This window comes from Lolium rigidum, chromosome 4 (genome assembly GCF_022539505.1).
Source record: "Lolium rigidum isolate FL_2022 chromosome 4, APGP_CSIRO_Lrig_0.1, whole genome shotgun sequence".
Taxonomy (NCBI): Eukaryota; Viridiplantae; Streptophyta; class Magnoliopsida; order Poales; family Poaceae; genus Lolium; species Lolium rigidum.
The window spans coordinates 260,440,383-260,450,489 of record NC_061511.1 but is presented as its reverse complement, the minus strand read 5'-3'; the positions used below and the strand labels follow the sequence as shown (position 1 = coordinate 260,450,489).

Here is a 10,107-nt window from a genome sequence, read left to right as displayed (position 1 = left end):
GATTTTTCTGATGATCAAGAACCGGTCCTAAAGAAATCCAGCTAAATCAACCACCAGCTCTGCATTCAGATACTTAATTAGCAACTTTGCTTGGGGAATTTTGATATTATGTCGCTGGTTATCGACAAGAAAAACAAATTAAGGTTGGCATTACAAGAACAAACAAGCACTAGCATCCATCAAGACAACAACGCACACAAGCAAAATGCGACGATTCAGGCATTGCTGGTTATCCCTCAGCATCTTGTAACTATCTGCCGATTCGGGCGCGTTATTGATTTAGAGCAGGGCTTAGGCCTCCTATTTTAAACTAGCATCAAACCAAGCTGTAGAAAGCAAAGTTAAACAGTACATCATGAGTACGCAGTATGTACAAGAGGGGAGTTAGTCTTTTTTTTTTTTTGCGATAAGAGGGGAGTTAGTCGCAGCACTAGCTAGCACACAATGTTTTGCTCTGATCTGTTTAGTCAAAATGAAAAAGGGTAGAAGTGTAGAACACAGGCTCGAACCACACATTTCGGTCCATCGACCCAGACGCCTCAAAAGAGGCAAACATGAGATGTCACCAACCGATAAGCAATGACCTCCTAAAAAGCCGGGCCACACGTAAGTAACCGCTGGGGCGTTGGAAACTAAGGGCTTGCTTCTTTGATTCATAGAATAGAAAAAATATTGAAACATGAAAAGTATAGGATTGAGATGTCATGTCCATGTGAATCCTATGGGAAGATGGAGTGTGTTTGATTGTAGCAAATAAATTTTTCCAGTATGACCTAGCGCTCTTTTCATATAGGATTTACACTACAAGATTTCTATAAAGTTAGTTCATATATGATGTGTTCGTATCAATCAAACAATTTGTATAGGAAAAGATTTCATAGGATCCAGATCCTACACAATTCGTTTACAAGTCTTTGAATCAAAGGAGCTCTAAGGGGCAAGAGAGAGCTCTTGGGCGGTGCGCGCCATCGACTAGAGTTTGCAGCACACGATGGCGTCGACGATCGTGAGTGTCTCGTCGGCGGTATTCCCGGCGGGCACTCCCCGATATATGACTCCACCACGACGGCGACGCCCGTTGCTACAGTCTGGTGCACGGTGGTCGGCGACCGGTAGTTGGAGAGGCGGTGCTCTCCGCCGACGACACGAAAGCTACGAGGATCTCTAGCCGCTGGCGGCTGCTGGTGGCAGGGAGGCCCGAGACCACCCGCACCTCGTGCATGGAGCTCACCGACACTGCGCCGGCATCGCCGTCCACGAGGCGGCAACTTCAGATGAACTTTTTTTACGCCTACGGCCGGCCGAAGCGCCGCATCACCTCCGCCCACCACCCCCACGTCTACGGATGCCTCAATCACCTTCAGCACCACCGAGCAGCACTACCCAGCCCCCTCCGCATGCTCGTGGGTGCCGCGCCACCTCAGACGGCACTGCCACACACGACGCCGTGTGTGCGCCGCCGCCTTCCACCCGCTTCCACCTGCGCCTGCGAACCCGGCGCACTGCGGCTGCGACGGCCATATGGACGTGCACGACATTATACGAGCATCTCTAGCACACTGCATGCCCATGCAATTTGTAAAATAACTACCTGTTTGCGGTTTTGGCAAAAGAATGCCCCACCAGACAGCACGAGTCCGCACGAACTGAACTTTTTAAGGTGGTTTGCAAATTCAGCAGTTGTGTCCCGCTGGGTCAAAAAGAAGACAGGAAAAGAAAAGAAAAAGAAAAAGAAAAAGGAAAAATAAAACGTTAATATGTGGACCTTTTAGTTGAAATATTACCCAATATGTTGATTTGCACTCACACAGCCGTACGGGCCAAGTTGGCGAGGGCCCCCGGCAGGGCCTGGCCGGGCAAGTGGGTTCCGAATTCCGAGAGATTCTCTGGGAACTGGGATTCGAACGGGACCAGACGAGACGAGGAAGGAAGGATGCATGGAGCGTGCACGTGTATGTACTGTCAAGGGCTATTGTTAGGCTCCACGTTAAAATAGGGAGCATTGATACTATCTAGGACAGCATCTCCAACCACGGGTTCTTAAAACGACTCCTAAACCAGGCCGAATTAAGCGTTTTTAGATGTATTTTTTCGTGCAACGTTTGTGGACGTTACTTCTCAGCCACGTTTGGGGGACATCGCTCCCAGCCGCGTCCCCTAAACGCGGTCATCTACTTTTTTTGATAGGGTTTTCGAAAACATAACCATTTTATTAAACATAGCATACAAATAAATATGTTTGCCAACATTGTTTTTAAATTAAAATACAACAAACAATAAAACAACTAAACAAATATAATCAATGAGGCTACATCAAGGCGCTGCGGTATTTGCGGATAATCCTTTGACTCTTCACATATGCTCAACGAGATCATTTTTAAATTTCTCGTGAACATTATTGTCACGGATATCCGCGTGTATGACGAGGAAATCAACAAAATCTGCAGGCACCTCATAATCAATCTCCGTAAGAGCGCCCTGACACTGATAGGGACCAACATGTCTCCTGATCTAATTCTTGCGGTCATCCTCGATGATCATGTTGTGCATGATCACACAAGCCTGCATCACCTCTCACATTTGGTCGTGAGGCCAGCTTAGAGTAGGGTACCGAAGAATTGCAAATTGAGCTTGAAGCACACCAAATATCCGATCGACATCCTTCCTACAAGACTCCTGTCACGAAGCAAAGTGGCAATTCTTCTGACCTGATGGAGCCAGGATTGTTTTGACAAAAGTGGCCCCTTTCGGATATATACCATCGGCTAGATAGTAGCATTTGGTATATTGGTGGTCACTGATCTTATAGTTGCATGGTGGAGCATGACCTTCCACTAGTTTGATGAACACCGTAGACCGTTGCAACGCGTTGATGTCATTGTGTGACCCCACCATGATAAAGAAAGAATTCCAAATCCACATGTCATAATCTGACACAGCTTCAAGCACCACACTGCAATATCCATGACGCCCTTTGTATATACATTGCCAAGGAAACGGACAGTTCTTTCATGACCAGGGCATGCAATCGATGCTTCCAAGCATCCCAGGGAATCCTCTTGCAGCATTTTATGATATGATCCTTGCAGTCTCTTCTTCAGTTGGCCCTCTAAAGTACTATTTGCCAAACTTTTCCCCATAGCTCGGCAAAACTTGTACATGCACTCGATGGTAGTAAACTCACTCATGCGAAGGTAGTCGTCCTCTGTATCGGCAGGTGCTCCGTACGCAAGCATCCTCATGGTGGCGGTGCACTTCTGAATCGACGAGAACTAGGCAATGGCTACAACTTCGTGTTTCAGCTTGAAGTAGGGGGTCAAACTCTCGAACGACGTGGAGGATATTCATGAATAAACCCTTGCTCATCCTATACCCGCGCTGAAAATTGTCGGCTTGTGTTGCGTCATTTGCGAAGTAGTCATTGTGCAGCATGGTATGACCCTCCATCCTCTGTCGGGGCTTCAACTTCTTTCTTCCCGGCCTTGAACCTATGCGGCCTCTTCCGCTTCTCCTCCTCGGCGTCAAGCATGTTCTGGAGGGACGTGATGATCGACAAATGCTCCCAAATGTCGTCGTCGAAGGCTTGCTCTTCCTCCCACAGTCGGACAATCATCTTGCCATCGCTATCCATGTCTGAAGCAAAATAAATTGTTAAAATTCAGCCGCGGCAGAGGAGGCAACGAACAATGACCTATCACACCTACCTAACAAGGCGTTGAACACCTTCTGTGCGTGGAGGTGGGGCAGATTTGACGGCGTGTTCTGGGACGCGTTGGCGAAGCGGCGGCGGCGAAAAGTCCGGCGAGGGAGCCAGCCGCCATGACGGTTCCCGACTCAGAAGAGATTTACCGTCGAGACGGTCGGCAAATCGAGCGGTGGCGCTGGGGTGGGAGGCGCGTGAGGGGAGGCGTGACGAGAAATAAAAGGTGGGAACCAGCCGTTATGGATGTGGTCGCCGACAGGTGGGAGCTCGCCTCGCTTTCCGTTGTGTCCGGCGTGTCCCCTGTGGACCGGTGACGAGCTCGGGATGCCGAACACCGTGTTGGTTCGCGCCAGACAGAAGGATGCTTTGGGACGCGCAGCTGGGAACGAAAAAATATCCAGCATGCCCCAAAAACCTTTGGGATCGCTCTGGTGAACGCGGCTGGAGATACTCTGATTGTGTGAGTATATGCAGAACATGATCATTAAAAAAATGAGTGTGATGATGATCCACATAACCAATGCGGGTCAATTGGTAGAGCCGCTTCCTGTCTAGTATCGTTTGCTAAGTTTCTTCATGTGCATCATGAGATCTATGATTTCCACACTCACGATCGACTTCAGATAGATTTAATTTAACATATATGGGCTCGCGTATAAAACTAGTAGTCATGTCTTGTCATTTTGTTTGTTTTAATTTCGTTGCAAACTGCATTTCACCGCGGGTGCGTTCGAGGACATCGGAGTTGAGACCACCCCTTTTTGGTTCGGTGATGTGCGGCAAGATAATTCTAACAATCTTAGACAAGCACGACAAACACATCGCGAGTTTACCCATGTCCAAACCGCTTTTGCAAGCTAACAGCCCTATGTCCTGCTTGTCTAAATTTGTCGGTGGATTCTGGTGTTTACAACGATGAACTTGAATTGCCAGGGAGAGCCCGACAAGCTCTTTCTTTAGCTCCCGATGAAGTGAACATTGTGAACTAAGGTGAGAATACTCTCTCCTTAGCTCCCAATTGCTCTATGATCTAACCTATTTTCTTAAGACCCCGGGTTCTCCTTTTATATGACGCGAAGGCGTCCGCCGCTTGGGATGCATGGGAGTGTGCCTACATCCCGCGAGCACATTGTGTCGGGGCACATGTCTACATGCATACCGCTATCTAGGTTGTCGCCGCGTGAGAATATTGACGCTCGGACTAGACTATCCTTCCTTGTATGGTCTTGTCCGTGCTCTTCTAGCAAAGTACGCTCCAGGATAGGCGTTAGCCACCACGCGGCATCCCTCCTGGGAGGAGGGAAGTTCTGATGTCCCTCCCCGGGAGCAGGGTCACTTCCGGGCGAGCGTTAGTCTCACGCTAATGTCTTTAGTCGTCGTTAGAAGGTCCAAGAAACTATTTACAATTTTATTACTTTTAGGACTCATTTGTACCGTTGTTGATGATTATTAATAAATTAGTGAAATTTTCATTTAAAAAGAGACAACTAGCTAACTTTGAACAAATGTGGCTGGCCGCTGGTTACACCGCAACATGGATGGACCAAATAAAGAACCCAGCGTCATTTCTATCGCGGATCTATCCAAATAAAGCAAAACAAATAAACTTGATGTTCAAAATGGATCGGGCCATTGGAGGTGCTCTTAGCCTGTGTTGTTGTGTGTGTATACTAGACCATTAAAGTGCTTACAACATATTTAGTCTCGTCCCGCAAACGACGTTCCGACAAATGTGCCAGATGGATCAAATGGGGGTTGCTGTCGCGAGGTCCCGTATTTTGGGGGGGGGGGCATGTTCCTAGCCGTGTCCCTTAAAACGCGGGCCAAAAAGTTTTTTGCGTAATTTCTTGTCTTTGAAGGCACAACCAATTTAAACACATAGATTAATGTGTTTTCCAATATTTTTTGTAAATGGAACTAAAACATATAATTAATAAAACATAACACACATAATCAACTTGATCAAGTCGTCGTCACAGTTGATGACTCTTCTTTGAGCCTCCACAGATGCTCTATAAATTCATCTTGCGGTTGGCGATGAGCATTTGTGTCAAGGATTCTGCATATATGGCGAGTAAATCAGTAAAATCTGCAGGCACAGAGTGATGGCCATCCGCAAGAAGATCCTGACACTCATAGGGTCAACATTGACATTAGTTTTGCTCTTTGTGATCATCATGTGCATTACACACAAGCATGTATCACTCTCCACATTTGATCTTGAAATTAGGTAAGAGCAGGGTACCGAACAATAACTAATCGAGCTTAGAGTTGGAGCACACCAAATGTCCCTCGCTATCCTTCCTACAACTCTCCTGGCTGAAGCAAAGTGCCACTTCATCGCCTATAGGCATCTGGGATTTTTTTTTTTGACTAATGCCACCCATGATGCAATCGGCTAAGTAGTACCCTTTGGTATATGTGTGGCCATTATGGGCAGCCAAATGGGCAGTGACATGAGGAGAGGTGGGTCTTGAAAGAGGGGTTGGACGGGAGGCACATGCAAACTTTCTTGGCTAGGACGCTGATATATAGGTGGTACCCGCTTTGTTTTTACCTACGTTGTAAGGGGCGCAGCTTCCATCCGGGGAGCCGAGGGCATGTCCTATCAATCGGTGACGTATAGCAATAGTAGCATATGTTCATGGGTGAAATATTGTGTTATTGTTGTAAAAATATCTGGAAAAATAATACATGTCCATGTTCCATGTACTTATATAAATTTTCATCAAAAAGATTTAAGACAAAAGACATGTTGTGCGGCATGTATTAAAAAACAAACCAATGCTTTTATAATTTTAGAGACCTGGGATTTGTTTAGAGAATACCACATGGCTTTTTTTTATGGAACTTTGCATGAACTGTAAAAGACAAAAACATGTATGTTATAAAAAGTTTAATTTGTTTCCAACATTTGCAGTGTTTTTATCATCCTGGGGACACAGGAGTCAAAACGCCATCCCCGGATAGCAGTCCCTTCTCTCAAGTTGGTCAGAGCATACCATATTAACATTGGAGAAGGTGATCCTCATTTCGCTTGGACGGTGTCATATACCATGCAGCGACACAGAGACCTCGAAATGAGCAAAGATCTTTACAAAACTGAAATGATCACTTTGTCCAGTATCAAACATATTAAATACATTTAAGAATTCTCTAGCAGTTTGTACAACTATTTCTTAGAGATAACCAAACTCAAAGTAAAAGAATAGTTCATGCTAATAATTACGCGAGTAGAATTCGGCTGCAGGCTGCCATGTCAATAGGGCACATCTTTAGAGCATGTCTAACAGATCTCTTAAAAGGCCCAACCCCGTAAAATAACCGCCGATATACGGGGTATGACTCTACCCGGCCGTCTAGCAGACCCCGTAAAACAGGCCCCGCGTCGATTTTTTACAGTTTCGGCTACGGGGTGGCTTTTGGCCCCTTACTTGTACGGGGTGGGAGGCCGAATACAGGGCCAAACCCTCACTCATGGCGCGCTGAATTTTCAGAAATTGCAACTGCTTCCGCGCGACGGCTGTTGGAGCTCGTCGGTGCCTCGTGACCCCGTCGTCCATGTCCCACCACCACTCCGGCGTGGCGGCGGCGGTCACGCTCCCGGTGTCGTACCTGCTACTGCGGCAGCAGCGCGCGCTCCCCCGCGGATGCCAGCTGCTGGCTCGGTTCGCCGGTGAATTCGCGCCGTGGGTGCTAGCTGCGGGTTGGTCGGCTTGAGGACGACCTGCAGGTCCTCCTCCACGAGGTTGGGGAGGCTCGGCAGCGGGTGGGCGCGCGGAGCGGCGGGCGCCCCGTCCGGCGGCGGCGCCGCGGCCACGGCAGCGAAGCTCGACGCGGAGCAGGTCAGGGAGGGCGGGGGCGGGTCAGGGACGGGCGGGGGCGCGGCAGGTCAGGGAGGGGCGGGGCGCGGCAGGTCAGGGGAGGGGCGGGGGCGCGTCAGGGAGGGACGGGGGCGCGTCAGGGAGGGGAGGAGGAAGAAGGAGAGGAGGAAGAAAGAGGGGGGAAAAAGAAAAATAAATTGATTTGGCATATTCTCGGAATATGCTCTTTTACAGTTTAAGGATACGGGGTCTGCTAGCTCGGACGAGTTTTCGGCTGATTAAAATCGAATACAGGGCCCTCTACTCGTGTTATACGGGGCAGAAATTTAGGGGGTCTGTTAGACATGCTCGTAGCTTCTTCACATGTAATGAGAATTCCATAAAAGTTGTCCTAAGAACATACCAAGAAAGTCGTACACTCACTGTCTAGACTACTTTATTTCCATTTCATTGAGAATTAACAGAATGCATGATCAACAAAAGTCGTTTACGATGATTCATGGACCAAGCACATCCTATCCATTCCAGATTTTCTAATGCAGTCTCTTTGGTTCAAAATTTTGAAGAGTTGATAGCAGTAGCACTTGAAAGAACAAACAAATCCCAAAGAGCTATTTAGTCGTAAAAGAGAGCTGATGCCTTACCGAAGAGACCAATATGTATAAGATGGAGACTGAGCTCACACATAATTATCTTGAAGTATGTATTTGCATTCTCACCCTCCTGTATGCATTGCAGTGTCACCCTCATGTACTGTACAAGGAGATTTTGAGTACTTCAACAACGAAAAATAGAACAGTTATCAAAGGCATGCACATCTAACATCTCGCAAATTACTATCTCTAAGAAAGGAACAAAGTTTATATTATATAAACTTATATGCTGAAAACACTATATGTGTGCATGTAGCTTGGGTTTCGTTGTGTCTCATTTCAATAGCATATTAATCAGCTTGCTAAAGTTTGCTACAAATTTTCTTTTATACAGTACATTTAACTTAAATGCTTTACCAAAATAGGAAGGTATCGGCAAAGAAAAGAACGCAACATAGATCGAACTCAACAAAATTGTAATGAATATTTCAAATATAACTAAGGATCAAACATTGGAAAACATTGGAATAGAATTGAGAGGCCGTCTAATTTCTAGGAAGACACAATTTTGAGAACTACAGAAATAACTTCCAAATCTAAATACTAAGAGATCTATATGGACCATAAAACTCTACCCAACTATTCTTCATTTGCAAACAGAGAAATGGTAAAGTATTAATTATGAAACTACATCAATAAAGGGCTAACAACAACAATAACACTGCCAAACGAAGTGCGGAATTCATATAGGCTATAGGTTATGCAATGTGCGCCTTTCCATGTCCACTTTAAGACATAATGCATCTTCCATGTCGACATCGTCTGATTCTAGGTTCAGGTCCAAACCACTCATCTGCAAAACAAAAGTAATTTCATTTTGTAAGTAACTTTGAAATATTTTGTTTATGAATGCATCTAAAGTTGCTCCTCTGTCTCATCTAAGTTGATATACTAGGCCCATCTTAGTTGTTTTTCTCTGGCAAATATGCTTTTTTCTGGTCTAACCTAAGTTGCTTTGTCTTTGCTCATATAATTTGCTACCCCAAAACTAGCGAATTGGTTATTCAAACCTGCATGACATATGCTACTAAATTTATTGTTGTCACCACCATTCACATCTTTTCTCATACTTGCAATTTTAGGTACTGGAGGCTCGCATGGACTAGATCAAGTGTCCCATTTTGCGTCATCGATCAGCTATGGAGAACGGTGCAACATCTCTGTTTAGCACTATGACGGAAGAAACAAGCCCTTTTGCTATGCATGTCAAATGGTAGCTAAGTCGAACATTTTACTCCTTAATTGTGTTATGTAACACTACTAGTTCCTGTTGAAACATAGTTTGTTGTTCGATGAACTGGTTGTCTCGATAGTTTCGACACACTACCGGTACCTAGTCCCACTATAGAACCTTCCCAGTACTATGTGACCATCTAAATGCATTGCTAGTCCTTCCTTTTTATTGTGGCTTATTCTATGGATAGTATGCATCAGGTCAACTAACTTAGTTGCTTTGCAAGGTGATGTCTTGAGTAAAATCTGAACACAAAGTAACTACCTTGAGAATCCCACCAACTTATAACAGGTTTGTGGCCACAAAGTTGAGATCTTTTTGATCTATGTTTCATGTTAGAAGTACATGCATGCCGCTTTCCCTGATCTACAAGCCTGTTTTGCATCTACATGTTCCTGATTATATATCAGTAAAGATGCACTTTTTCCTGAATTTGTATGGATGAGGAAGATTTCACAGGTTTATTGCCCACATACTTATGCGTCAGGAAGCCATTTTGTGTATGAATAGTGTCGTTTATGCATTGATACGTCCAAAACGTATCTACTTTCCCGAACACTTTTGCTATTGTTTGGCCTCTAATTTGTGTATTTTGGATGCAACTAACACGGACTAACGCTGTTTTCGTAGAACCGCTCCGGTGTCTCGTTTTTGTGCGTAAATCCAACTTTCGGGAAAAACCTCGAAATTTAT

The 10,107-nt window shown here is 45.6% G+C and overlaps 1 pseudogene; it reads right to left on the bottom strand.

Annotated features, from left to right (window-relative positions):
- Positions 1-930: 930 nt before the first annotated feature.
- LOC124705464 lies at positions 931-1,538 on the bottom strand (annotated as a pseudogene).
- Between the last annotated feature and the right edge of the window lie 8,569 nt (positions 1,539-10,107).